Raw genomic sequence first — 24409 nt, 5'->3', positions numbered from 1 at the left:
AGAAGAAGACCTTGCAGTGGATCCAATGGAGTTATTCCACTCGACCATAGTCGAATGTCTCCCTGTGACGAATGCAAACATAGAAAAGGAAACACGGAATGACCCGACACTATCTCGGGTCTATGATTTAACGGTGAAGGGATGGCCAGCACATGGCGAACCACTGCTGCCAGCATTCTCGCCGAGAAGAGAACAGCTGTCAGTGTGCAGAGGAACCTTGATGTGTGGATTCAGAGTAGTAATTCCACCTAAGTTGACGGATAGAGTGCTCAATGAGCTTCATGAGGGTCATCTGGGTGGGGTAAAAATGAAGAACTTAGCCAGAGCGTTTGTGTGGTGGCCGGGAATCGATAGAGAAATCGAAGCGATGACCAAGAGCTGTGCAGGATGCCAGAAGGTCCAAAACGCCCCACCACAACCTCCTCTGCATCCATGGGAGTGGCCCTCATCTCCATGGCAAAGGGTGCACATTGATTTTGCTGGTCCCTTCATGGACTCGATGTTTTTAATTGCGGTGGATGCACATTCAATGTATCTTGCAACCGTAATTGTGATTGTAATTAGTTATCACTTAGTTGTTAAATGAATGTTATGTACTGTTTATCTAAAAGGGGAGGAATTGTTGTGTATGTACCTTTAAGAGAATAACTGGTCTCAGACTGTAGTACCGGCAGTGACCACCCCTGTATAAAAGGCGCTATTGAACCTCTGTGTTTTTAGTTTCACTATGGACTTCCACCAGTAAAGACTTATTTTGTTCACTCCTGCTGTCCGTGTCTCAATTATTCACGGACGTAACAGGTACCACCACTCTGTTTCCCCACTTGATACAACCTTGCTTACAAGAAAATTCAGTACAATGGTTATGGAATTTGTTATGGTACAGGTTTCAACTCTGAGTCCAGACACTGATCAGTCCATCCATTCAAGGTGTTTTCATACACTCTTTTCAGTACTGAGTCCTTTTGAGTCTCATCTGCAATCTCAGTTGCATTCACGGGAAAGTCTTTGTCAACTGCACCTAGCGTGAAAATCTCTCCTTCACTCCCAACACATGAGTCTTTATGTGGCAACCTGGACAAAGCATCTGCGATTGCATTCTGCTTTGAAGTGCGATATTCAATCGTGTAATCATATTGTGACAACAACACTGCCCAACGTTGTATTCTTGATGCGGCCATTGCAGGGATGGCAGATTTGGGCACTAATATTGCTAGGAGCGGTTTGTGATCAGTTATCAGGGTAAACTTTCTGCCGATTAGAAACTGTTGGAATTTCTTGATTCCAAACACTTCCTTTTCAATTTGTGCGTAGTTTCTTTTGCTCTTTGTTAGGGTTCGCGATGCAAACGCGATTGGTTTCTCTTGGCCATCATCCATTACGTGGCTTATGACAGCTCCCACACCATAGCTAGAAGCATCACATGCTAACTTAAGCTCATGCTCTGTGTTACAGTGCACAAGTAGAGCATCGCTAGAGAGACTTCTCTTGCAAGCGTCGTAAGCTTCCTATTGCGCTGTTGTCCACTTCCACTGGATATCTTTTTTGAGGAGCTCATGCAATGGAACTAACATGGTCGTTAACTCAGGTAAGAAATGTGTGTAGTATTGGACTATTCCAAGGAAAGATCTTAACTCAAACACGTTCTGTGGCTTTGAAGCATTGATGACAGCATCAACCTTTTCCTTAACTGGTTGCAAGCCATTTGCATCAACTTTCAGACCAAGATACACAAGCTCAGGCTGCACAAAAGCACATTTGCTCCTTTTCAATTTGACATTGTGGGAATTCAACCTTTGAAGCACTAAATCTAACACTTCTAGATTTTCTTTCTTGCTGCTTGTTGCGATCAGCACATCATCTTGATTGCATAAGCAATTTGGAACTCCTTGTAAAATCTTATCCATCATAACCTGGAAGATTTTGGGGGTGGACTTTATACCATACGGCAGCTTGGTGTATGAGTACAGTCCCATGTGTGTGTTGATGGTGTGATACTGTTGGCTCTCTTTGTCAACATTCAGCTGAGCATAAGTGCACGACAGGCCAAGCTTGGAGAAAACCTTTGAGTCAAAGAGTGCTGCATACAAATCTTTCGATGTAGGTAATGGGCACTGCTCATCATCAACTGCTTGGTTGATAGTAACTTTGTAGTCACCGCACAAGCGTACAGTTTTGTCTGCTTTGGGCACTACCATGATCAGGGTAGCCCATTCACTTTTGTCAGTTTTTACTAGCACTCTGTTCTCTCGCTAGCTCTTCCTCCACCTGACTTTTCAATGCACAGGGACCAGCCTTGCCTTACAATAGACAGGCTTTGTGTTAGACTTGATGCTGATATGCGCGCCATACCCAGTGATGCCCTCATAACTGTCTGTGAACATGCTTTTATACTTGTTCAGCATTGTGTCGAGTCGCTTCTTTGAAGCATCTACACTGAAGATTTTTATCCAGTCTAGTTTTAACCAGTCTTTTTGCCCATAAGGGTTGGCCTGTTATTGTAGCTCGCTATAATAATAGGCAGCTTTACTGACTGGCCATTGTATTGAACTGTACATTCCATTTGTCCACATGTCTCTAGGATTTCTCCGGAGTAGGCTTTTAACTCTACGGTACTCTTTGTAAGTGGTATTTGATTAAACTTACTCTCATATGTGTCCTTACTCATGATAGAGCAGTCTGCTGCCGTGTCGAAACACATATCAATATATTGCTCATTGATCAAAAGTTTTGTATGGAAGTCTTTCTCACAACTGCTAGCATTGCCGCTAGTGGCATAGATAATGTAGATACCTAGTTCTTCAACATCAGGTGTGTTCACTTCAATATTGTGAACTCCTCCCTTTTGTTGTCGCTGCTTTGCATTGTCACTAGAATGGTTCTTACCTCCTGCTTTCGATCTAGCTCTGCAAGCTGTTGAAATATGGCCTTGCTTCTGGTAGTGTAAACACCTCACATTTCTGTATTGACAGGACTGTGGTGAGTGTTTTCCACTGCAGTGATAACAATTCACTGAACTGCTCTCACTGGCATGCTTTTGACTTGGTCTCACAACTTTAGGTTTGGCGATGGCTTTGTGACTGTAGACCTCAGCTGCACTAGTCACTTGAGTTGGACAGAGCTCCCTAGCAGTCTTAGACACCATCTCCATAGAGAGGGCAATTTTGCATGCTATGTCAAACGTTAGGTTCGGAGTGTTCAGTAACTTGGACTGTACACGCTCATCCACCAGTCCACACACAAACTTATCTCAATGCACGCTCCAAAAATGTGCCGAAGTTACAAGGAAAAGACAAGTTTTTAAGAGCTACAATGTACTCACTGATGGCTTCACTTTGGATTTGTTTTCTGGTACTAAACTTATAGCTCTCTGCTATTTCTAAGGACTTTGGGTCGAAATGGTCCTCGAGTTTCTCGACAATATCTTCAAATAATGCATCCTTCACTTTCCCTGGCACTAATAGATTTGTCAAAGTTCCATAGACATCTGGCCCAATCTCTTTTAGAAAAATTGCTTTTTACGTTCACAAATTACTTTAGTTTGAGCTTGAACATTCTCATCTGCACCTTCGGTCTCAATAATGTTATTGGTCTTAAAAAAATTCTCCAGTCGCTCAATGTAAGAACTGAATGGTTCGCGAGCTTGGTCATACATGCTGAGGCTTCCGATGAATCCCGTAGGTGTGGCCATGATTGTCCCAATCCCATCGAACACTGACTCAGCACACTACCTGTTTACCTGTGAAAATCAACGCCACTGTTGCTGTGTATACATACATGCGAACTCGAAGCACAGATGATTCTGCATGAGCGTTAACAGTATAACATTGCAAAAATTCAGTTTAGGTGTCACAAATTCACCTTAACCATTTCCACATGAAGGTTGAACATTGTGTCCTTCCATGATCCCTAAAAATGGCTTTGGGATCCCATTTTCATCGGCAAAAATGTAATATATGTGGGTAGAACAAACGAAAGTCACAGATACGAGTTGCTAGTTCATGTGCTTGCTTTACTAGGCCAAAGTGAACTGAGCATGCTCATACTAAACCATGTGATAAACCATTACAGCCTCAAGTATGGATTATACTTGTAATCATCATCAATCACAATGTGCTTTAGTTCTGCCTGGGTTCTGAAGCCAATAGCTTCATCCGTGTGTACAAATGTTGTTGACAATGTAAACACACATGGATGTTTTCATCATCGATGTGGTCCATAAATACTCCATTTCTAAAGCTAAGAATAAGTAAGTTAGACAAAATATTTTCTTCCTTCTTTTTTGTCATAACATTCATGCACACCCATAACCTAAGAATGGTCTGATCATCATTACTTGAACAACAACAAAAACAACAACTTGCATTTATATAGCGCCTTTAACATAGTAAAAGGTCCCAAGGTGCTTCAGAGGAGCGTTATCAAACAAAATTTGACGCCAAGCCACATAAGGTGATATTCGGGCAGATGAAAGAGGTAGGTTTTAAAGAACATCTTAAAGGAGGAATGAAAGGCGGTGAGGTTTACGGAGGGAATTCCAGAGCTTAGGGCCTAGGCAGCTGAAGGCACGGCCGCCAATGGTGGGGTGATTAAAATTTGGGATGTTCAAGAGGCCAGAATTGGAGGAGCACAGATATCTCCGAGGGTTGTGGGGCTGGAGGAGTTAGGTTACAGAGATGGGCAAGTGGAAAAAGGCACATAAATTGTGATAACCTGTTTCTTGAACAATACAACAACAACAATTTGCATTTGTATAGCACCTTTTAATGTAGAAAATGTCTCAAAGCACTTTACAGAGAGGGGAGAAAAAAATGTGAAGTCATGAACGAGAGCTTAGTCAAAAATATATATGGCTACATTTAAAATATAATTGAAGAAGACATTCTTCATCTAATTGGTACTTAAACATAAATGTGGGAACTTCTGTTCATTTTTTTAAAGAAAGTATAGAAATAGAAGGTAAACTGACCAATATCATTCAGGAAGCATATTGGTTTGTTGGTACAATAACTAAAAATGTTAAGCGATACCAAGAGACAACAATCCTTTCTATACACTGCACAGAACGACAGAAAAAGGCAAATGGGTCTCTGCCAGCACTCAAAGCTAATTATCCATGGCAAAGCTGATGACATCTTCAATGTAGTTGATTGATTGTTTTTCATACAATATAATACCCTTTTAGATATTAAGGCTGAAGTTGCAGCCAGTAAAAGTTGTGATCATTACTCTTAATTACAACCTCCAATGCACAAGTATTAGATTGATGGGATAGAACCTAGACTTGCGACCAACTGCAAAAGGGTTTGGCCCACCCAAAATATTATTCTATAATCCATCATGAAACAAATTATGCAATATTAATGTTGAGCGATTATACTTTGTTTCTATATTTACATGTATTTACCCAGTGAGGTATAGATGAGCCTGATGTATTATGCTTTGATATTAGACCTGAGAGCATACTGAATCCTGTATCTCCAAGTGTTCAAAGCAAAGAAGATATGCATGATTATAGCTATTTTAGGCTACACGAAAAATAGCTGATTTGGTACTAATGCATCAACAGCAGCCCTGAGCGCCAGATATCTTGTTGAATCTACCAATGTGAACAACATAAGGGCAGATTTTCTAACAACCGCTTCAGCTCTAACTTTGGACAGGAAGTGCACTGCTTCTGTTCAGGTCCTGTCCCGGGCCATTAATATAACCCAGGAGCATCCCTGGCACAAGTCTGTTCCCTGGCAGATGTAGTTCCAGCAGAAAGGGCCTGAGGCTTGCAACTGTGTATTGGGCCACCGAGATTGGGGCATTCTGGTTGCTAATGGGCATCAGCAGCAAAAGGGCCGCAGTTCGCTCTAATCATCATAGGGAGAGTTATTCCTACCTTGCCTTCCAGTCTTCACCAACCACCAGGACCCCTGCTGAGCGAGCACCATTGCACTGAGCACATAACAAGCATTCCTCTCTGAAAATGAGGCAGGCAGCTGTTATTAGCCCCTCTTGCCTCATTTTCATCTCACTGATGGGTCTGCGCCTGCTTCAGGTGGCGACCTAGATCAAACCCACCTCCCCGCTCAAGGGAAGCCCAGAAACTCCCAGGGAAACATAAAAAGGGCCGAGACCTGGTGAAATGGGTCACCACCCTGTTTTCTGGAGCTTTTCACTAGTTGAAGATGAATTAAAAAGTTATGGTATTTCATAGAATCATAAGGGATCATTTCAAACTAACCCGCCCAGCGGGAAGCTGAAGGGATCAGATTGGCCGCCTGTTCTACGCCTCGCCGAATTGAACTTTCCACTGACTTTCCTGTTGGGCGGGTTAGATTGAAATAACCCCCCAAGAGGCCTATTACCTAGTAGGCCTTTTCTGCCTGAACTTTCAGATTTGTGTATTTGTACCCCTAGATCTCTCTATTCTTCCACTCTGTTAAGGATCCAACTATTTGAGACATACTTCTTTTCACTGTTTTTGTTTCAAAATGTGCATTGAACTGCATCTGCCATCTATCTACCTATTTTATTACCCCATCTATATCCTTTTGCTGTGCCCCTTAATTTGATATCAGCAAACTACAATATAGATAGATAGACAGATAGATAGATAGATATTATAGATATATATCCATGCCACATTCATTGCACATCTCTAGTTGCCCTAAAAAGGTGGTGGTGGGCTTTCTCCTTGAACCACTACAGCTACGGTGCACTGGTGGTGGAGGAGGTGGATATTGAGCTCAGTAACATGGGTGCCAATCAAGCAAACTCTTTTGTCCAAGATGGTGTTAAGCTTCTTGCGTGCTGTTGTAGTTACGCCCATCCAGGAAAGTGGTAAATATTACATCACACTCCTGACTTGAGCTTTGTTCATGGTGAAGAGGTGTCCTGCTCCTCCTGGCTTCACATTAATGTAACTTAATAATTTTTTACTTGCCTTTCCATTGCATGGCATATGCTCCACTCAGTTGTTTCCAAAGTTGGCAGCGGTATCCAAAACAGCCATTAGGCCCCTGATTAGCATGTTCAAGGGGCCCAACGCCTGTTTTCGGTGGGTGCTCCAGGCACTTTCGGGGAAGATTGGGCCTGGAAATTGGTCCCTCCAACTCTAAAACTCAGTGTGATGGGAACCAATTTCTCCCCACCCCCACAAATCTTTGTATAACCACTTCCCTTGCTAGTTGCATATTGTCTAGCAGTTTCTATGCTGCTCTTGGAATCTATTATGTGACTCAGCCATCTTTCTCTCTTCCTCCTGAGCAAAGACGGATGTGAAATAACTATTTAATTATCCTATTCCCTTATCCTCATTCCAGCTTCCCTTTATCAGTTTTAAATAACCAATACTTTCATCTTTTGGTTACCGTGCATATATTTGGAAAGCCATTTATTGTTACTGGAGATACTTTCAGCTATCCGATATTCATAATTATCCAGTTCTTATTACTTTTATCATCTGCTTTTGCTTGTCTTCATAAGTTAAACAGTCCTGCTGCCTGCTGGATTCCTTACACATTTTGCAAGCTTAGGCCTCAGCCTTGGCTCAGTGGTAACACTCTTGCCTCTTAGTTAGAAAGTTGTGGGTTTAAGCCCCACAGCAGGAGTTGAACACAGATTCCAGGCTGACATTTTAGTGCTGCACTGGCAGAGGTTTATTCAATGAAGCATTAAACCAAGACCCTGTCTACCTTCTGAGGTGGACCTAAAAAATCCTATAGCATGGATTGAAAAACAGCAGGGATGTTATCCTGGTCAATATTTATCCTACAATTAACACTGCTAAAAAATATTATCTGTTCATTGCTGTTTGTGGGACCTTGTTGTGCAAAATCTAAGAATTTTGTGTCACTGTTGTTTTTGAATATGGGCATTTCAATTCTGATGCTATTATCATTATCAGATTCTATATGACCTCCTACTTGCACCATGCCTGGATCATTGTTAATGGTTTATTTTCATTTGCTTTTCATTTTAATGTCTTGGGAGCTATCAATAAACAAAGGAATTGGTCACCTATATTTTTAAAAGTAAACTAACAGGGGACAAGTCATAATGATGTTTTTATTATATTAAAAAGTGTTACATGAAGCTGCTAAGGTTAATTCTGAATACATGTTTTCCAACTGACTTAATGGACTGAATTTTAATTTGTAGGAGCATGTGGATTTTGGCATGGGTGTGCGGGGGTTAAAACTGACGAAATTGACAGCACATTCCCGAAGCAGGCTCCAACCCACCGACTTCCACGTTTAACTCGAGCGCGTTAGGCTGCGTGCAACCTCCTTGGGAGAGGCGGGTTGCCAGTTAACAAATGTTAGTCGCTCTTGCTCACTTGTGAAGTGTGAGTCATCAGGTGAAAACCCATGTGAACACATGCCATGTCACTCACTCATAGGTCTGTTCTTTCCCTCTTTGCGGGAGAAGAGAGCACAGAACACCAGGTAGAAGGAGAGAACTGGAGGGGACCATACTGGTCCCACCAAAGTGAGAGTGTCTGAGCTGGTGCATGGCCTGTGTGACGTGTGACGGTGCACCCTCAGAGCGAATCGGCTCCTCTGAGGATTCGTCGCCTGAGACCTCCACCGACTGCTGCTGCATGCGTGAAGGTCCTGTCAGAGATAAAAGACATGATTTAGTGCTGTCAAGGTAAGAATGTTGGAAGTCATCATAATAAAGATGATCATATTTCACTCGCTGTCGAAACCAAGTCAACATGACTGAGTGCCGTGTAACATATGGGTGGCTTTTATTTAATTCTGTCACCAGGTAGCTGTGAGCTCCCCATCTCCCCATCTTCGACAGCCAGGGATGCCGAAACGCCATTGATTTCCAGCACCTCCTCCTCCACAGTTGTGAGTTGCGTGATCTGCAGATGGCCCCCTCCAGTTCTCTCCTTCTACCTGGTGTTCTGTGCTCTATTCTCCTGCAAAGAGGGAAAGAACAGACCTATGAGTGAGTGACATGGCATGTGTTCACCTGATTGATGCCGTGCATTTGGTGAGGGTGACCATAAGGGAGATGCATGACATTGCATAAGGATGAGGGTGAGTGAGAGTGGTGGATGTATAGATGGGGAACTGAGGAAGTGCATAGAAAGAGAAGAATGTGTGCACCTGCAAGGTAAGTAGGCGTGAGGAGTGATCTGATGGAGGAGGTTTGACAAGGCAGAGTGAGGGGGTGGGATGATGCACACAGCAGGATATAGGTGAATGTGCCACTCTACTCACCTTGCTTAATCTGCTTAGGTCATTAAACTACTTTCTGCACTGAATCCAAGGGCGTGGCACCCTGTTCCTGCTGCTGACCTCCTCTGCCACCTCCAACCACGCCTTCTTGGTCTCCACTGCAGACTTCTTCCTCCCATTGCTAGAGATAAAGCATCTCTTTCCTTCTCCTCACGGCCCCTAGCAGCACATCCAGGAAGGCGTCAGTGAATCAGGGTGTAACCATGTGGAATCCTTTCTGACACTTCCAGTTCTCTGATAGCCAACTCCAACTCTTTCAACTTGCATGTTTGATTGTCCCTTTAAATACTAGAGTTGAGATCGTGTCATGCAGATTAGACGGGAAACTGGATAATGAGGTGGCTGAGTTAAAAAGCCACTGACAGACACGCTGAACTTGCTTCCGGGTTTCCCGCGCGCTATCGAACGCACCCCACCACTCCCAGCGCGTCCCAAAATTAAAATCGGGGCCACTGTCCAGAAACAGCTAAGAAAAACAAAGCTAAAGCTATTTATTTCTAATTCACTAGGACAAACAACAGTACAAATCTCAAACAGCATTACTTTTCCTTTGCTCAGACAGTGTAGCTGTTAAGTCTGTGCGTTATAGTGATAATTACTACACAGACTACAAGAGTAAATTGAACAGGTCTTTACTGGTTGGAGGTTGGGACTATATTGAATACAATATTACTACACAGTGCTTATATACCGGTGTGGTCACCACCGGTATTACGTATACAGCAGCCAGAGAAAGTAGTACATCTCTTAAGGTGGAACAGGCTTAAGTTCTCTTAAGGTGGAACAGGTTACATACACCACAATCCTCCCATTTTAGCTTAACAGTCATATCCCCATTTAACATAACATAATAACATATATACATATATAACTTCAGGTATAACAGTTCAAAGGTTCAGTCTCTCAGGAGACTTTCTGATGCGGCTTGGATAACGCCTCTCAGTAGTCTCTGATTCTTGTTGTTGATGTGCCTCCTCTATTTGGTTTCCAATGTATTGGGTGTCATCATCATCAAGTACATTCCCTGCCGAGGTAGATGCTTCAGGTTCATTAACGTCTTCCACAGTTGTCTCTGTCACAACCATGGGTTCGACCCTTGCTCTCGACTCTACCAGTTGATCCGCATGACGCCTTATCACATTATGACCAATATCTACTGTGTACATCAGAGGTCCTTGTCTGGCCCGAATTGTTCCGGACTGCCATTTTTCGTTTCCATAGCCCCTTGCCAACACTGGTTGTCCTACGTCGAAAGTTCGAGTGGTCTTGTTGTTAATATGCCGAAACTGTTTGTTTTCCACTTCCCTCCGCACGTTTGGTTTTAGCAAGTCCAACTTGGACCGCAATCTCCTGTTATAAAACATCATGGCAGGACTTTGGTTAGTCACTGCATGATCGGCGTTTCAATATGACATCAGGAACTTGTCGACCTTGTGTTGCAGCGGAATCTGATCATCGTTCATGGCCTTAATTGCCTTTTTGAATGTCTGGACAAATCTTTCAGCCAACCCGTTTGTCGCCGGATGATATGGGGCAGAGGTATAATGTTTTACTCCATTCTTCTTTAAGAATTGTCGGAATTCTTCCGATACAAACTGTGGTCCGTTGTCCGAACAGATCTGTTCTGGCAATCCGTTCCTTGCGAATATTGTTCTTAACACAGCAATTGTCTTTTCTGAAGTAGTGGTATTCATCTTGATGACTTCTGGCCATTTGGAATGTGCATCCACCGCGATTAGGAACATGGAGTCCATGAATGGACCAGCAAAGTCAATGTGTACGTGTTGCCATGGGGCTGAAGGCCATTCCCATGGGTGTAGCGGTGCTATCGGAGGTGCATTTTGCACTTTTTGGCACCCAGCGCAGCTTTTCGTTAACTCCTCAATCTGTTGGTCAATACCCGGCCACCATACATAAGCCCTAGCAAGACTTTTCATTTTAACTCCCCCCCAGACGACCTTCATGCAGTTCGTTTAAAACTCTTTCCCTTAACTTGGGAGGAATAATCACTCTTGTCCCGTACATCAAGGTACCATGGCAGACGGACAGCTGGTCTCGCCTTGCCGAAAATGCCGGTAACAGAGGATCGCCCCGTGTTGGCCATCCTTTCACTGTCACCTCGTAGACTCGGGACAGTGTCGGGTCGTTCCTTGTTTCTCTTTCAATACTTGCATTGGTGACTGGTAAACACTCGATGATGGTCGAATGAAATAACTCAACAGGGTCAACTTTCGTCGTGTCTTCTTCTTCAGGTAGTGGCAGGCGCGACAGCCCATCAGCATTGCCATGCTGTTTCGTACCTTTGAATTCTATTTGATATTGATGTGCCCCTAGGAAAAGAGACCATCTCTGGAGATGCTGCGCTGTCATCACCGAAACACCCTTCTTAGGGTTAAAAATGGATACCAACGGTTGATGGTCTGTCAGAAGTGTGAATTTTTGGCCCTGCAGGTAATGATTAAACTTCTTCACTCCCCATACAAGGCTAAGAGCCTCCCTATCGATCTGCGCATAGTTGCGCTCAGCGGAGGTCAATGATCTGGATGCAAACGCGACTGGCCTTTCCGTGCCATTTGGCAACTTGTGTGAGAGTACTGCCCCAATACCATATGGAGAAGCATCACAAGCCAACCAAATAGGCAGTGTCAGGTTGAAGTGAGCCAACACTTCCTCTGAGGTGATCAATTCTTTGCTTTTGCGAAATGCCTTCTTACAGTTTTCGCCCCATTCCCATGGTACCCCATTCTGTAAAAGAGCGTTTAACGGGTGCAGTACCGTGGATAGATTTGGCAGAAATTTATGGTAATAGTTAATTAATCCTAGAAACGACCTCAACTGAGAGACATTCTCCGGAGCGGGACCCTTTACAGCTGCCTCAATCTTGTCAGGAGACTTATGAAGCCCCTCCCGGTCAATGACATGGCCACAGTACGAGATCCGCTTCTGGAAGAACTCACATTTCTGCCGATTTACTCTAAGTCCATACTCTTTCAGTCTGTTGAGCACCAGTTCCAAGTTTGCGAGATGTTGTTCATCACCATCACCTGTGATCAGAATATCGTCCAGGTAACATTGTGTGCCTGGAATTCCCTGTAATACCTGCTCCATGGCCCTCTGCCAAATTGCTGGAGCCGATGCCACTCCAAAAACCAGCCTATTGTACCGGTACAACCCTTGATGCGTGTTGATCGTGAGGTATTGGCGTGACTCTTCCTCAACCTCCACCTGCAAGTACGCCTGCGCCAGGTCTATCTTGGTGAAGTGTTTCCCGCCAGACAATGAAGCGAAAATATCCTCAATCCGTGGAAGCGGATACTGCACCGTGTGAAGCACCGGATTAACGGTGATTTTGAAATCTCCACAGATGCGAACCTTCCCTGGATCTCCTGGCTTGTTGCTCGCAGGACGTTTCATAACGGGAACAATGGGCGTAGTCCACTCACTCCAATCTACCTTAGACAGTACACCTGAACATTCTAGTGCTTCCAGTTCCGCTTCAACAGTAGGTCGTATTGTATAGGGTACCGGTCTGGCTTTAAAAAATTTTGGCTGTGCATGTTCATCAATCTTGATGTTTGCCGTAATTCCTCTCAGTGTTCCCAGTCCCTGCTGGAACACCTCTTTAGCATCATCCAATATTCTGGACAATTGTTTAGGTTTGACATCTGTTTCCCCGGAATCTACCGTTAGTGCCTTCAAGGAGTGCCAGTCCATATTCATTTTCCTAATCCACTCCCGTCCTAGTAGTGGTGGACCTCCTTCAGGTAGCACATATAAGTCCATTACTTGGCTTTCTTCGCCCTTGTGGACCACTTCTACCTCTATTTTTCCGATGGGGTACACTCTTTGCCCCGTGTATGTTTTCAATATAATCTCCGTATCCTGCAGGGGAATATGTTGGAATAACCTTCTGTAATCTTTCTTATTCATGACCGTCAATGCCGATCCAGTGTCCAATTCCATTTTTACTTGGACTCCTGCTATCTGAAGAGTGACCCAAATTGTCTGGAGATCTGCATCCTTACCAACGTTGTGTACTCTTAAGCTATCCAGTTCATTACTGCTAGCGTCTGAATCGGACTTCTGTTCGGTCAAACTGTTCTTTGTCACCTTGTGTACCTTTGCGTATTTTCCTTGCAGTGACTTTTTGTTGCTGGTCTTCTTTCCTGACCGGCATACTTTAGCTATGTGGCCAAGCCTGCCACACGTTCTGCATTCTTGGTTTTTAAACCAACACTGGTTCTGATCGTGCGTTGTCTTTCCACAACGATAACATTTGACAGAACTCAAACCCAATTTGTTTGTACCGAGTTCCGGTGACCGTAGCTGCATTACTGCCGTGCCTCTCGCTGCGGCTTCGTGTGCTGCTGCCATAGTGACCACCTTCTCAAGCGTCAGCTCATTCTCCTCGAGCAGTCGCTTTTGTGTATCCTGTTTAAATAAACCACACACAAATTTATCTCGTAGTGCCTCTGTCAGTCCCGTTCCAAACTGACAATATTTTGCTAGCTTACGTAATTCCATCAAATATTCAGCATTGCTTTCATTCTGCAGCTGCCTTCTGTCGTAAAATTTAAATCGTTCCGCTAGCATCAGCGGCGTGGGGTTTAGATGATTTTTCAGGACAGTAACAATCTCATCGAACGTCTTATCCGTCGGTTCATCTGGTGATAACAGGTGTTTCAATTGCCCGTATGTCTTCGCACCCATTAAATTTAATAATGTTAGTGCTTTATCTGCATCAGGAATTTTATTTGCCTTACAATAATTTTGTATGCGTTCTACATACATGGCCCAATCTTCGATGTCACTATCAAAGGTATTAATGTTCCCATGTTTAGGCATCGTTGCAATTTATTGTATTTTTATGTTATCCAAGATGGCGGCTTCCCACTCTTGTCGTCGTCCTCCGCCCACAAAATGGCGGTTTTCCCGCGCTTGGCGGTCTTCAACCGTCCCCCGACGCTGTCTCCGCTTCACCGCGGCTCTCGCGCCTTCAGTTTCCCCAGATGCTGCGCCTTTTAGCCCGAATGCGGCCCTTATCTCCGGTCGTGATCGATGTCCCCGCGCTGCGCCTCTCGCTCGAAAGTGGCCCGGCCCTTATCTCCGGTCGCGATCGATCTCACCGCCCTTATTCCTCCGTCTTCCCAGCCCCGTCTGTACAGCCAACGCGGTTGACTTTCTGTCGCGTCGCTGCCTGGCTTACCCACCACCGAGGTAGAAAGAAGAAAGCTGACAGTCGCTGATGGAGGCTTCGAGGTCAGGATGTCTTCTGCACTCCGGTTTCTCGATGCCTGCCGCTCGACGTGTCTTCCAGTAGGGTGATGAGGGTGGAAACCTCTCTTCGACGTCCTGTCTGTGGACGAAGCCGCCGTGGAAATAACTGCCGCAGGGTAAGAATCGGACTCGTCGCCACTGTTAAGTCTGTGTGTTATAGTGATAATTACTACACAGACTACAAGAGTAAATTGAACAGGTCTTTACTGGTTGGAGGTCGGGACTATATTGAATACAATATTACTACACAGTGCTTATATACCGGTGTGGTCATATTACGTATTACGCATACAGCAGCCAGAGAAAGTAGTACATCTCTTAAGGTGGAACAGGCTTAAGTTCTCTTAAGGTGGAACAGGTTACATACACCACAGTAGCCAACCCTCATATGGGGAAATACCTTCTCAGTGTAAAAGACTATAATTATCAGATAGTTTTACCATTGAACAATCTCTTGCAGAGATTTGTCTGTGAAATTGCTTTCCTTAAACTATTATGGGATTTAGATAACAAAATATCATAGTAAAACAGTACCTTAAACCTTGGGGCACTCAGAAGGTTTCCTTTGTAATTAATTATTCTAAATTATGTTGCAATGATTTGACAACGGCTTATTATTATTATTGTTACACAAAGGATTTCAAACTCAGCAGCAACTAGATTAATTTAATGGTGAATGGACTAAAATGATTTAAAGTGAAATAAACCGACAAAAGTTTTATAAAGTTTAAGGGGGAGAAATTGGGTACCTTTTGAGCCTCCCGTTAGTGCCTCCGGGGGGTGCTAATGGGACACTACCAGCTTAGTGACCGGGCGCAGCGATAGTACCGACGCCCACGAAATTGAAGTGGATGTTTGCGGCCGGAGATCGTGGCGTCATCCGGCTGCGCAGTGCCGCATTAGCGCCCTGGCTCAGAAATTCTCTCTCGCCACCTGCCTGAGCGCCTGCCGTTAGCAACGACAGGTAGAGGAGGCTGTATGCAATCAGATGAGTGCTGGAGGAGTGCTATATAAAGGCGTCAATGTTGTGTATGTACCTTTAAGAGAATAACTGGTCTCGGACTGCAGTACCGGCAGTGACCACCCCTGTATAAAAGGCGCTAGTGAGCCTCTGTTGTTTTCAGTTTCACTATTGACTTCCATCAGTAAAGACGTGTTTTGTTCAACTCCTGCTGTCCATGTCTCAACCATTCACGGACGTAATACTGGCGACGAGCAGATACGAACCTACCTGCAGTCTGCACCACCTCCTGGGATCCATTCCAACAGCGAAGTGAGCAGAGGTCGAGGCCAGAAAGAAAAGAAAGTAAGAGGCAGTAGAAACGGGCATCGACCGTGGGCATCCGCCCTGTGTTGCGGAGTTGAAGATTGCTGGAGAAGTTGTCGGAAGCAGGGCCTGGTTCCTGGCGACGGTGCTTCAGCTAATCGGGCTGGTGGCAGGTAGTGCACTGATTCTTCCTGGGCTGCGGTGGTCGCGAACTCGAGCTGGTGATTTGCAACGGGGCCGAGCAGCGTTGTCGGGAAGAAGAGAGAGAGAGGGTGGAGCACACAGGGCGCGGCCGGTGCTACGAAGCCGGGCTGCGTATAGACCCACGAAGAGGGAGGCAAGAGTCCCACAGGGTTGTTCCACAACGGGAAAATAATAAAAAAAGAAATATTAAACGTGCAAGAAACCGCGAGGAGCTGCAGGTTGCAACGGGAACCGCGGAAAGCAGCGCTAACAACAGCGGGGAAGAAGGCAAAGCGCGGGAGGCGTCTTCTTAATCAGCGGGGAAGAAGGCAAAGCGCGGGAGGCGCCATTTTGTTAAATCGGGGAAGAAGGCAAAGCGCGGGAGGCGCCATTTTAGATTTGCAATATGCCGAAGACTGGCTGTATCACTGCTTTTGATAATACAATAGAGGACTGGACCACGTATGTGGAAAGAGTCGAGGTATATTTCGAGGCAAACGAAATAGCGGAGGAGAAAAAGGCATCGATATTGCTAAACTTAATGGGCGCTAGAACGTATGGCCTATTGCGGGACCTGATTACTCCAGCCAAACCGAAGGCGAAGAGTTTTAACGAAATTGTTGCTGTCCTACAGGAACACCTAAACCCTGCACCGCTGTTGATAGCAGAAAGATTTAAATTCCACAGGAGAACTCAACATAAAGATGAGAGCAATGCTGAGTACCTTACGGAACTACACAAGCTATCAAAGCACTGCCAGTTCGGAGCAGGACTGGCAGATACCCTACGGGACAAATTTGTCTGTGGACTCCTGAGTGAAGGAACACAGAAGAAGTTACTCTCAGAGAAAGAGCAGACGCTAGAGAAGGCTTTCAGCGTGGCAGTATCGTATGAAGCAGCAGCCAGGGGAGCTGCAGAAATTCAACAAAAACCACAGGAATACGGCACCCACAAAATGACACGGGGATTTGCAAAATGTTATCGCTGCGGCAGAACTAACCATGACCAGAAGGACTGCTGGTCCAAAGACAAAATATGCAGGCAATGCGGGAAGATGGGACACATTGCACGAGTTTGCAGGTCTGGGAAGAAGACCAGCGACAACAAAAAGGCTACTAAGGAACCGTACAAGAAAGTACAAAAGATGACGGACAGTAGTTCCGAAGACCAGATGAGCGATAGTGAATCCGGGAACAGGAGACTAAGCTGTCTCAAACTTCACAATGTAATAGCAAAAGAGGATCACCGAACCATTTGGGTCACCCTCACGATAGCAGGGTCCCAAGTTAAAATGGAACTGGATACAGGATCAGCGCTAACCGTCATGAATCGACGAGACTACGAGCGGCTATTTTCACACATAATCTTGAGAGAGACATCCATCGTCTTGACGACGTATACGGGGCAAAAAGTATACCCCAGAGGAAAAATAAGGGTGCCTGTCGAATACAACGGCAAGAAAATGCGGAAATTGTATCTCTACCTACTGCCAAATGGTGGACCACCGTTATTGGGACGGGAATGGATCAGGAAGATAAACTTAGATTGGCACTCCATTCATGCAATGACGGTGGACGGTAAATAAGATGAAGACGTCACTCCTGGACGATTGTCAACAATCTTAGCTAACGCCAAATAAGTATTTCAACAAGAACTGGGCACGCTTAAAGGCGTAACCGCCTCGATAAAAATAGAAAAGAATGCAGTTCCCAAGTTTTTCAAAGCAAGACCGGTACCATATGCAATTCGCCCAGCCATCGAGGCAGAGCTGGAGAATCTGGAGAAGGCAGGCGTGTTGTCTATGGTTGACTGGAGCGAATGGGCGACACCCATCGTTCCTGTCATGAAGAAAACGTTAAGCAATAAGTCCGGGGAGCCAAGGAAGATTCGCAACTGGGGATTTCAAGGTGACGGTGAACCCAGTCCTTCAAACAGTACAATATCCTCTTCCAAGGATAGAAGACATCTTCGCCTCACTGTCTGGAGGGAAGCGTTTTACAAAAATTGACCTAGCACAAGCATATTTGCAGATGGAACTTGAAGAGTCCTCTCGGAAGTATCTCACGATAAACACTCACAAAGGCCTTTACCAGTATCATCGATTGGTATTCGGAGTAGCATCGGCTCCGGCGATATGGCAAAGAGCGATGGAACAAGTCCTGCAAGGGATTCCGGGGACTCAGTGTTACTTGGACGACATCCTTGTGACAGGTGAAGATGATAGTGAACACCTTACAACCTAGAACAGGTGCTCACTAGACTACGGGAACATGGGCTGCGAGCCAACCGCCCCAAGTGCGAATTTTTTAAGAAACATATCGTATTGTGGACACGTGATTGATGAAGAGGGGTTACATAAGTCCCCTGACAAAATTGAAGCGGTTGTTAAGGCCCCAGCGCCTGAAAATGTGTCGCAACTGAGGTCATTCCTCGGATTGGTGAATTACTACCATAAGTTTTTGCCGAATTTGTCAACAATTCTGCACCCACTGAATGCCCTGCTACGAACGGGGGTAGCATCGAAATGGAGCGATGATTGTAAGTGGGCCTTTCAGAAGAGTAAGGACTTAATCACTTCAAGGGAAGTATTGGCTCACTACAACCCAGCACTGCTGATCAGACTGGCGTGTGATGCGTCTCCCTACGGCATTGGGGCGGTACTGTCACATAAATTCCTTGATGGTTTAGAGAGGCCGATAGCTTTTGCTTCACGCTCGTTAACTTCTGCCGAGCGTAACTACGCCCAGATTGACAGAGAGGCCCTCAGCCTAGTGTGGGGGGTGAAGAAGTTCAATCACTACCTGCACGGTCAAAAATTTACTCTACTAACCGATCATCAACCTCTTGTCTCCATTTTCAACCCTCAGAAGGGCGTACCGATAATGACAGCACAACGGCTGCAGAGGACGTCCCTTTTCCTAGGGGCACACCAATATGACATCGAGTACAAAGGAACTAAACAGCATGGAAATGCTGATGGATTGTCACGCCTACCGTTGCCGACGGTGGAAGAAGAAGACCTTGCAGTGGATCCAATGGAGTTATTCCACTCGACCATAGTCGAATGTCTCCCTGTGACGAATGCAAACATAGAAAAGGAAACACGGAATGACCCGACACTATCACGGGTCTATGATTTAACGGTGAAGGGATGGCCAGCACATGGCGAACCACTGCTGCCAGCATTCTCGCCGAGAAGAGAACAGCTGTCAGTGTGCAGAGGAACCTTGATGTGTGGATCCAGCATAGTAATTCCACCTAAGTTGACGGATAGAGTGCTCAATGAGCTTCATGAGGGTCATCTGGGTGGGGTAAAAATGAAGAACTTAGCCAGAGTGTTTGTGTGGTGGCCGGGAATCGATAGAGATATCAAAGAGTTGACCAAGAGCTGTGCAGGATGCCAGAAGGTCCAAAACGCCCCACCACAAGCTCCTCTGCATCCATGGGAGTGGCCCTCATCTCCATGGCAAAGGGTGCACATTGATTTTGCTGGTCCCTTCATGGACTCGATGTTTTTAATTGCGGTGGATGCACATTCAAAGTGGCCAGAGGTAATAAAAATGTCCTCAAGCACCACGGAAAATACTATCACAGTTTTACGAACCATATTCACCAGGAATGGGCTGCCTGAACAGATTTGCTCTGACAATGGACCACAGTTTGTGTCTGAAGAGTTCCGGAGGTTCTTAAAGAACAATGGTGTTAAGCATTACACATCTGCCCCATTTCATCCAGCCACTAATGGATTGGCCGAGAGGTTTGTCCAAACATTCAAGAAGGCTATCAAGGCAATGTGTAATGAAGATATACCCCTACAACACAAGGTGGACAACTTCTTGTTTGCCTACCGGAATGCGACACATGCGGTTGCCAACCAAACTCCAGCCATGATGTTCTTCAATCGAAGACTACGATGCCGCTTGGATTTGGTTAAGCCAAACGTCCGAAGAGATGTGGAGAACAGGCAGTTTCAGAATATGAATGAAAGGCCGACCAGGAGTTTTAAGATAGGTCAACCAGTTTTGGCCCGGGACTACCGCACTGAGAAATGGCAGCCAGGAATGATTTGTACACGACAAGGACCTCTCATGTATACCGTGGACGTTGGGGAGAGCATTGTAAGACGCCATGCTGACCAGATTCTAGAGTCACTGGAAAACTTCAACTCCACACCACGATCTGATACACCTGGTAATGAAATCGACGTTCCAATTGCAGCTACCGCAGAACTGGTAATATTGGAAGCAGATGAACCAAACAATGACATTGATCCCGACTCAACATTGCCAGAAGAACCTGATACCCCAAAGAGGCGTTATCCAGACAGAATCAGGAAGCCTCCTCAAAGACTGAACTTATAATTGCTTAAACTTAACCAAGGTATCTAGCAACCGTAATTTTGATTGTAATTAGTTATCATTTAGTTGTTAAATGAATGTTATGTACTGTTCATCTAAAAGGGGAGGAATTGTTGTGTATGTACCTTTAAGAGAATAACTGGTCTCGGACTGCAGTACCGGCAGTGACCACCCCTGTATAAAAGGCGCTAGTGAGCCTCTGTTGTTTTCAGTTTCACCATTGACTTCCATCAGTAAAGACGTGTTTTGTTCAACTCCTGCTGTCCGTGTCTCAATCATTCACGGACGTAATAGTCAACATCTGGTTTATTTTTCGTCGGCAAAGACTGCCTGCTGCCTTGTCAGTTTGACATAAGCAAACAGGCGTTTTGAACGATTTCAGCATTTTTCACTTGAAGGAGTCTTCTGGCTCAGAAAAATTATTCACTTTCATTTAGGTGGGATTTGAAAGTGCAACAGTTCCGTACGTCAATGGGGGCTGTATTGGCAGTAGACCTCGCCCTCCAGCATCAACGTCGGAGGCAGCGGAGGCAGAGACAGAGATTGCAAAATGTGGCCAGAGGGAGGAGGGCCAACAGGGCTCTCAACAGGAGAGGAGGCCTTACCCTCCCAGGGTATTCCGGCAGCAGTTCTCCTACATCAATCTCACTGAGGAACAGTGCCTTAGAAGGCTCTGCTTCACCAACGGTGTGGTCACAGAGCTCTGCCACCTCCTGCAGCCAGACCTCGAGCCTCACATCAGGTACACCGCATCTCTCTCGGTGGCAATCAAGGTCACCGTCACCCTCAATTTCTACATCAGCGGATCCTTCCAGTCTGCAACAGGAGATATAGTGAATATCTTGCAGTTCGCCGTTCATTGCTGCATCCGCAAGGTCACAGATGCTCTCTACAGAAGGAAAAGGGACTACATTTCCTTCCTCATGACCAGAGAGAAGCAGCGCGAGCGTGCATGTGACCACACACAGTGAATCCTCACCGTCAATGCCCACTATCCTGGCAGCAGCCATGATGCCTTCATCTTGTGCCAGCACTCTTCCAGCCATCACATCAAGCTCGCGGCTGGCTGCTGGGAGACAAGGGCTATGCACTCTCCACCTGGCTCATGACTCCCCTCCGCAACCCCAACACTCCTGCTCAGCACTCGTATAATGAGAGCCATGCTGCCACCAGGAACATCATCGAGCAGACCATCAGAGTGCTAAAGCAACAGTTCCGCTGCCTTGACCACTCGGGAGGAGCCCTCCAGTACTCGGCTGAGCAGGTGTCCCTTTTCGTCGTTGTCTGCTGCATGCTCCACAACTTGGCCATTATGAGGGCCCAGCCAATGCCACCAGGCATAACTGCACCACCTCAGGAGGAGGAAGAGGGAGATGGAGGAGGATGAGGAGGAGGAGGAGGAGGAGGAGGGGAACAGGAGCACGATCATCAGCGACGGAGGAGGCCGCCACTCAATCGGCCTTTTAGAAGGATCGCCTCATCAGACTTCGGTTCCAATGATTTGGAGACCACTTCCCAGTTGCTCAGCACGTCCCCATCATTCCATCAATTGCTCATTCCATACCACACCCCAAAGCTGAAATGACACACAGCCCCAAATCTGCAACATTCCAATAATAAATGTATCCAAATTCAGCAACCACATATATACAGGAACAATATTAACTAATCACCCTTGTGCAAACCCTCACTTCCCCTCTTTAAAGTGCCTTTCCCTAATCTACTGCTCCTACTTAGTGTCACCCCAGTGGCTGCAGTAGGGCTGGTGGAAGGCTGCTGAAGACGCCCTTGACCAGCTCCGGGCCTGGAAGGCTCAGCTGTACACTGCGCCACCTCAGGCTGGGCGATGGTAGTCCAGGCTGGCTGGATGACAGGCAGCGACAAGCGCAATCGCAGAGTGGCAGTGGTGGGATCACGAGTGCTGTCATCCTGAGAGAGGAGAGTAGGTTCCTGCTCCACTGACCCACTGCCACTCCCGCGGGGCAGCACCTCAGCATCCCTACCGATGTGCTGGAGCACAGATTGCTGGCCTGCTGCGACACCGTGAGATCCCCGGTGGACTGTGGTGGACCCAGCGATGATGGCAGCAGTCAGAGCTTGCATGGTATCAAGCTGAGACTGCATGAAAGCAGTCTGAGATTCAATGCCACCAACCATTGCCTGCATTACAGCACTAAGATGTTGTGTCGCTTCCGCCTGTGCTGTAATGGAAGCTGTCACATCGCCCATGGCACACGTCATGAGGTCTGGATCCGCACGGTCTCTCTGGGCATCTACCATCCTCTGCAGAGAGGAAATGATGGGCTCCATGGTGTGCGCAGAGCTCTGCGCAATGTTGGAGGTGGACTCCTCCACGTTCCTTACCATTTCCAACAGGCTTGGCTATTGAGTGGCGCCCCATGCCTTTCCGCCTGCTGCTAGCAATGACAGGTAGAGGGGAACGTTTTGCAGTCTGGAAGGGACTGGGGGAGTGCTATTTAAAGGCGGCCTCTTCCTGCCTTTTTTTGTCGGTGACATTTTTGCACCACGCATTCTGAGAGAGAGAGAGAGACTTCTGGAGAGATTCAATGCAGTGTAAAGGAGTTTTGGGTACTGAGCAGCACTTTGCAGGTTCTTTTTGATTTGACCTTCCTTGTGTGGCAGAACCACTGAATGACTCTGGCTAACTGTATATAATTCCCTTTAACGATGTTCTAACACCAGCCTAAATCTGTACCATTGTGTTAGGCATTACTGTGTTTTGTATATAGAGTTTGCATGTATGGGGCGTGGCCCCTTTAAGAGCGCGGGAAAATGTAGGCAAACGTGATGACATCACATCGCAAACCATGGGGCTGCCCAGGCAGTCCTTTTGGCATCTCCGTTGAGTAAAGACCTGTTTAGTTGTTCTCTTGTGTCGATCTCTGTTATTCGTTGGAATTAATTAATTCCTACATTGGTGACCCCATTTTTGTGAACCTTTTCACAAAAGAAGAGCACAGCATGGACGCAAACGCCATTTAGCTAAAGCTACCGCAGTTCTGGGAGCAGCAAGCGCCCTCGTGGTTTATTCAGGTCGAGGCCCAGTTCGCCCTGAGGAACATCGATGCGGATCAGACCAAGTATCTTTACGTGGTCTCCACACTCGACAGCTCTACCGCCTCTCGGATTGTCAGCCTCCTCGAAAACCCCCCAACGGAGCGCAAGTATGAAACCCTCAAAGTGTGGTTACTGCAGGTTTTCGGGCTCACAAAATCGGAGCGCGCCTGTCGATTACTCGCTATGCCCGGGCTCGGGGACTCCAAGCCTTCAGAGTTGATGAGCCAAATGCTCACACTCCTGGGGTCAGAACAGGAATGTTTCCTATTCCGTGAGATTTTCCTCAGCCAACTGCCTGAACAGGTATAAGCTGCCCTGGCCAGATCTGAAATTGAAGACTGTGCAACACTGCGGAGGCTGACAACATTTTCGCTGTAACTCGGCAGTACTGCGCCGCCACGAGGCACCCATCCCCCGCAGATGCCGCCCCAGCTCGTCAGCCTGCTGGGCTGTGTTTCTGCCACGCGCAGTTCGGCGCGAAGGCGAAGCGTTGCCACCCTCCCTGCAGTTTTCCCCAAAAAAACAAACAACGCACACTGCGACCACCGAGGAACGGGTCTAACGGACACCCCGTGGCCGCGATGGTGATCGGCAATGCGGGAAAATTGCTGTTTATCACTGATACTTTCTCCGGTCGTCGTTTTCTGTGCGACACCGGGGCGCAGTGCAGCATTTTACCCGCGTCCGCCCTCGATGTGCAGACGGGGAATCACGGCCCCACCCTTGAAGCGGCCAATGGCGGAACAATTCTGACCTTCGGCAGACGGCGAGTGGAGGTGTGCCTCGGGAGGCAACGTCTTCACAGGGATTTTGTTACGGCCAGAGTTTCCCAGCCTCTCCTCGGCGCAGATTTCCTGTGCGCCAACAGCCTCCTGGTCGACGTTAGGAATTGGCGGCTGATCAATGCAGCCACTTTTAATTCTCTTCCGTGTTACTGCAGTAACACTACATCACGCACCATCTCCTGTGCGTTTCCGACTCCTGATGTGTTCGCTCGCCTGCTC

The sequence above is a fragment of the Somniosus microcephalus genome, chromosome 6, assembly GCF_052327205.1.
Source record: "Somniosus microcephalus isolate GS21.2 chromosome 6, FLI_Smic_1.0, whole genome shotgun sequence".
Taxonomy (NCBI): domain Eukaryota; kingdom Metazoa; phylum Chordata; class Chondrichthyes; order Squaliformes; family Somniosidae; genus Somniosus; species Somniosus microcephalus.
The sequence above is the reverse complement of the archived record's forward strand: the minus strand, read 5'-3'. Positions refer to the sequence as shown.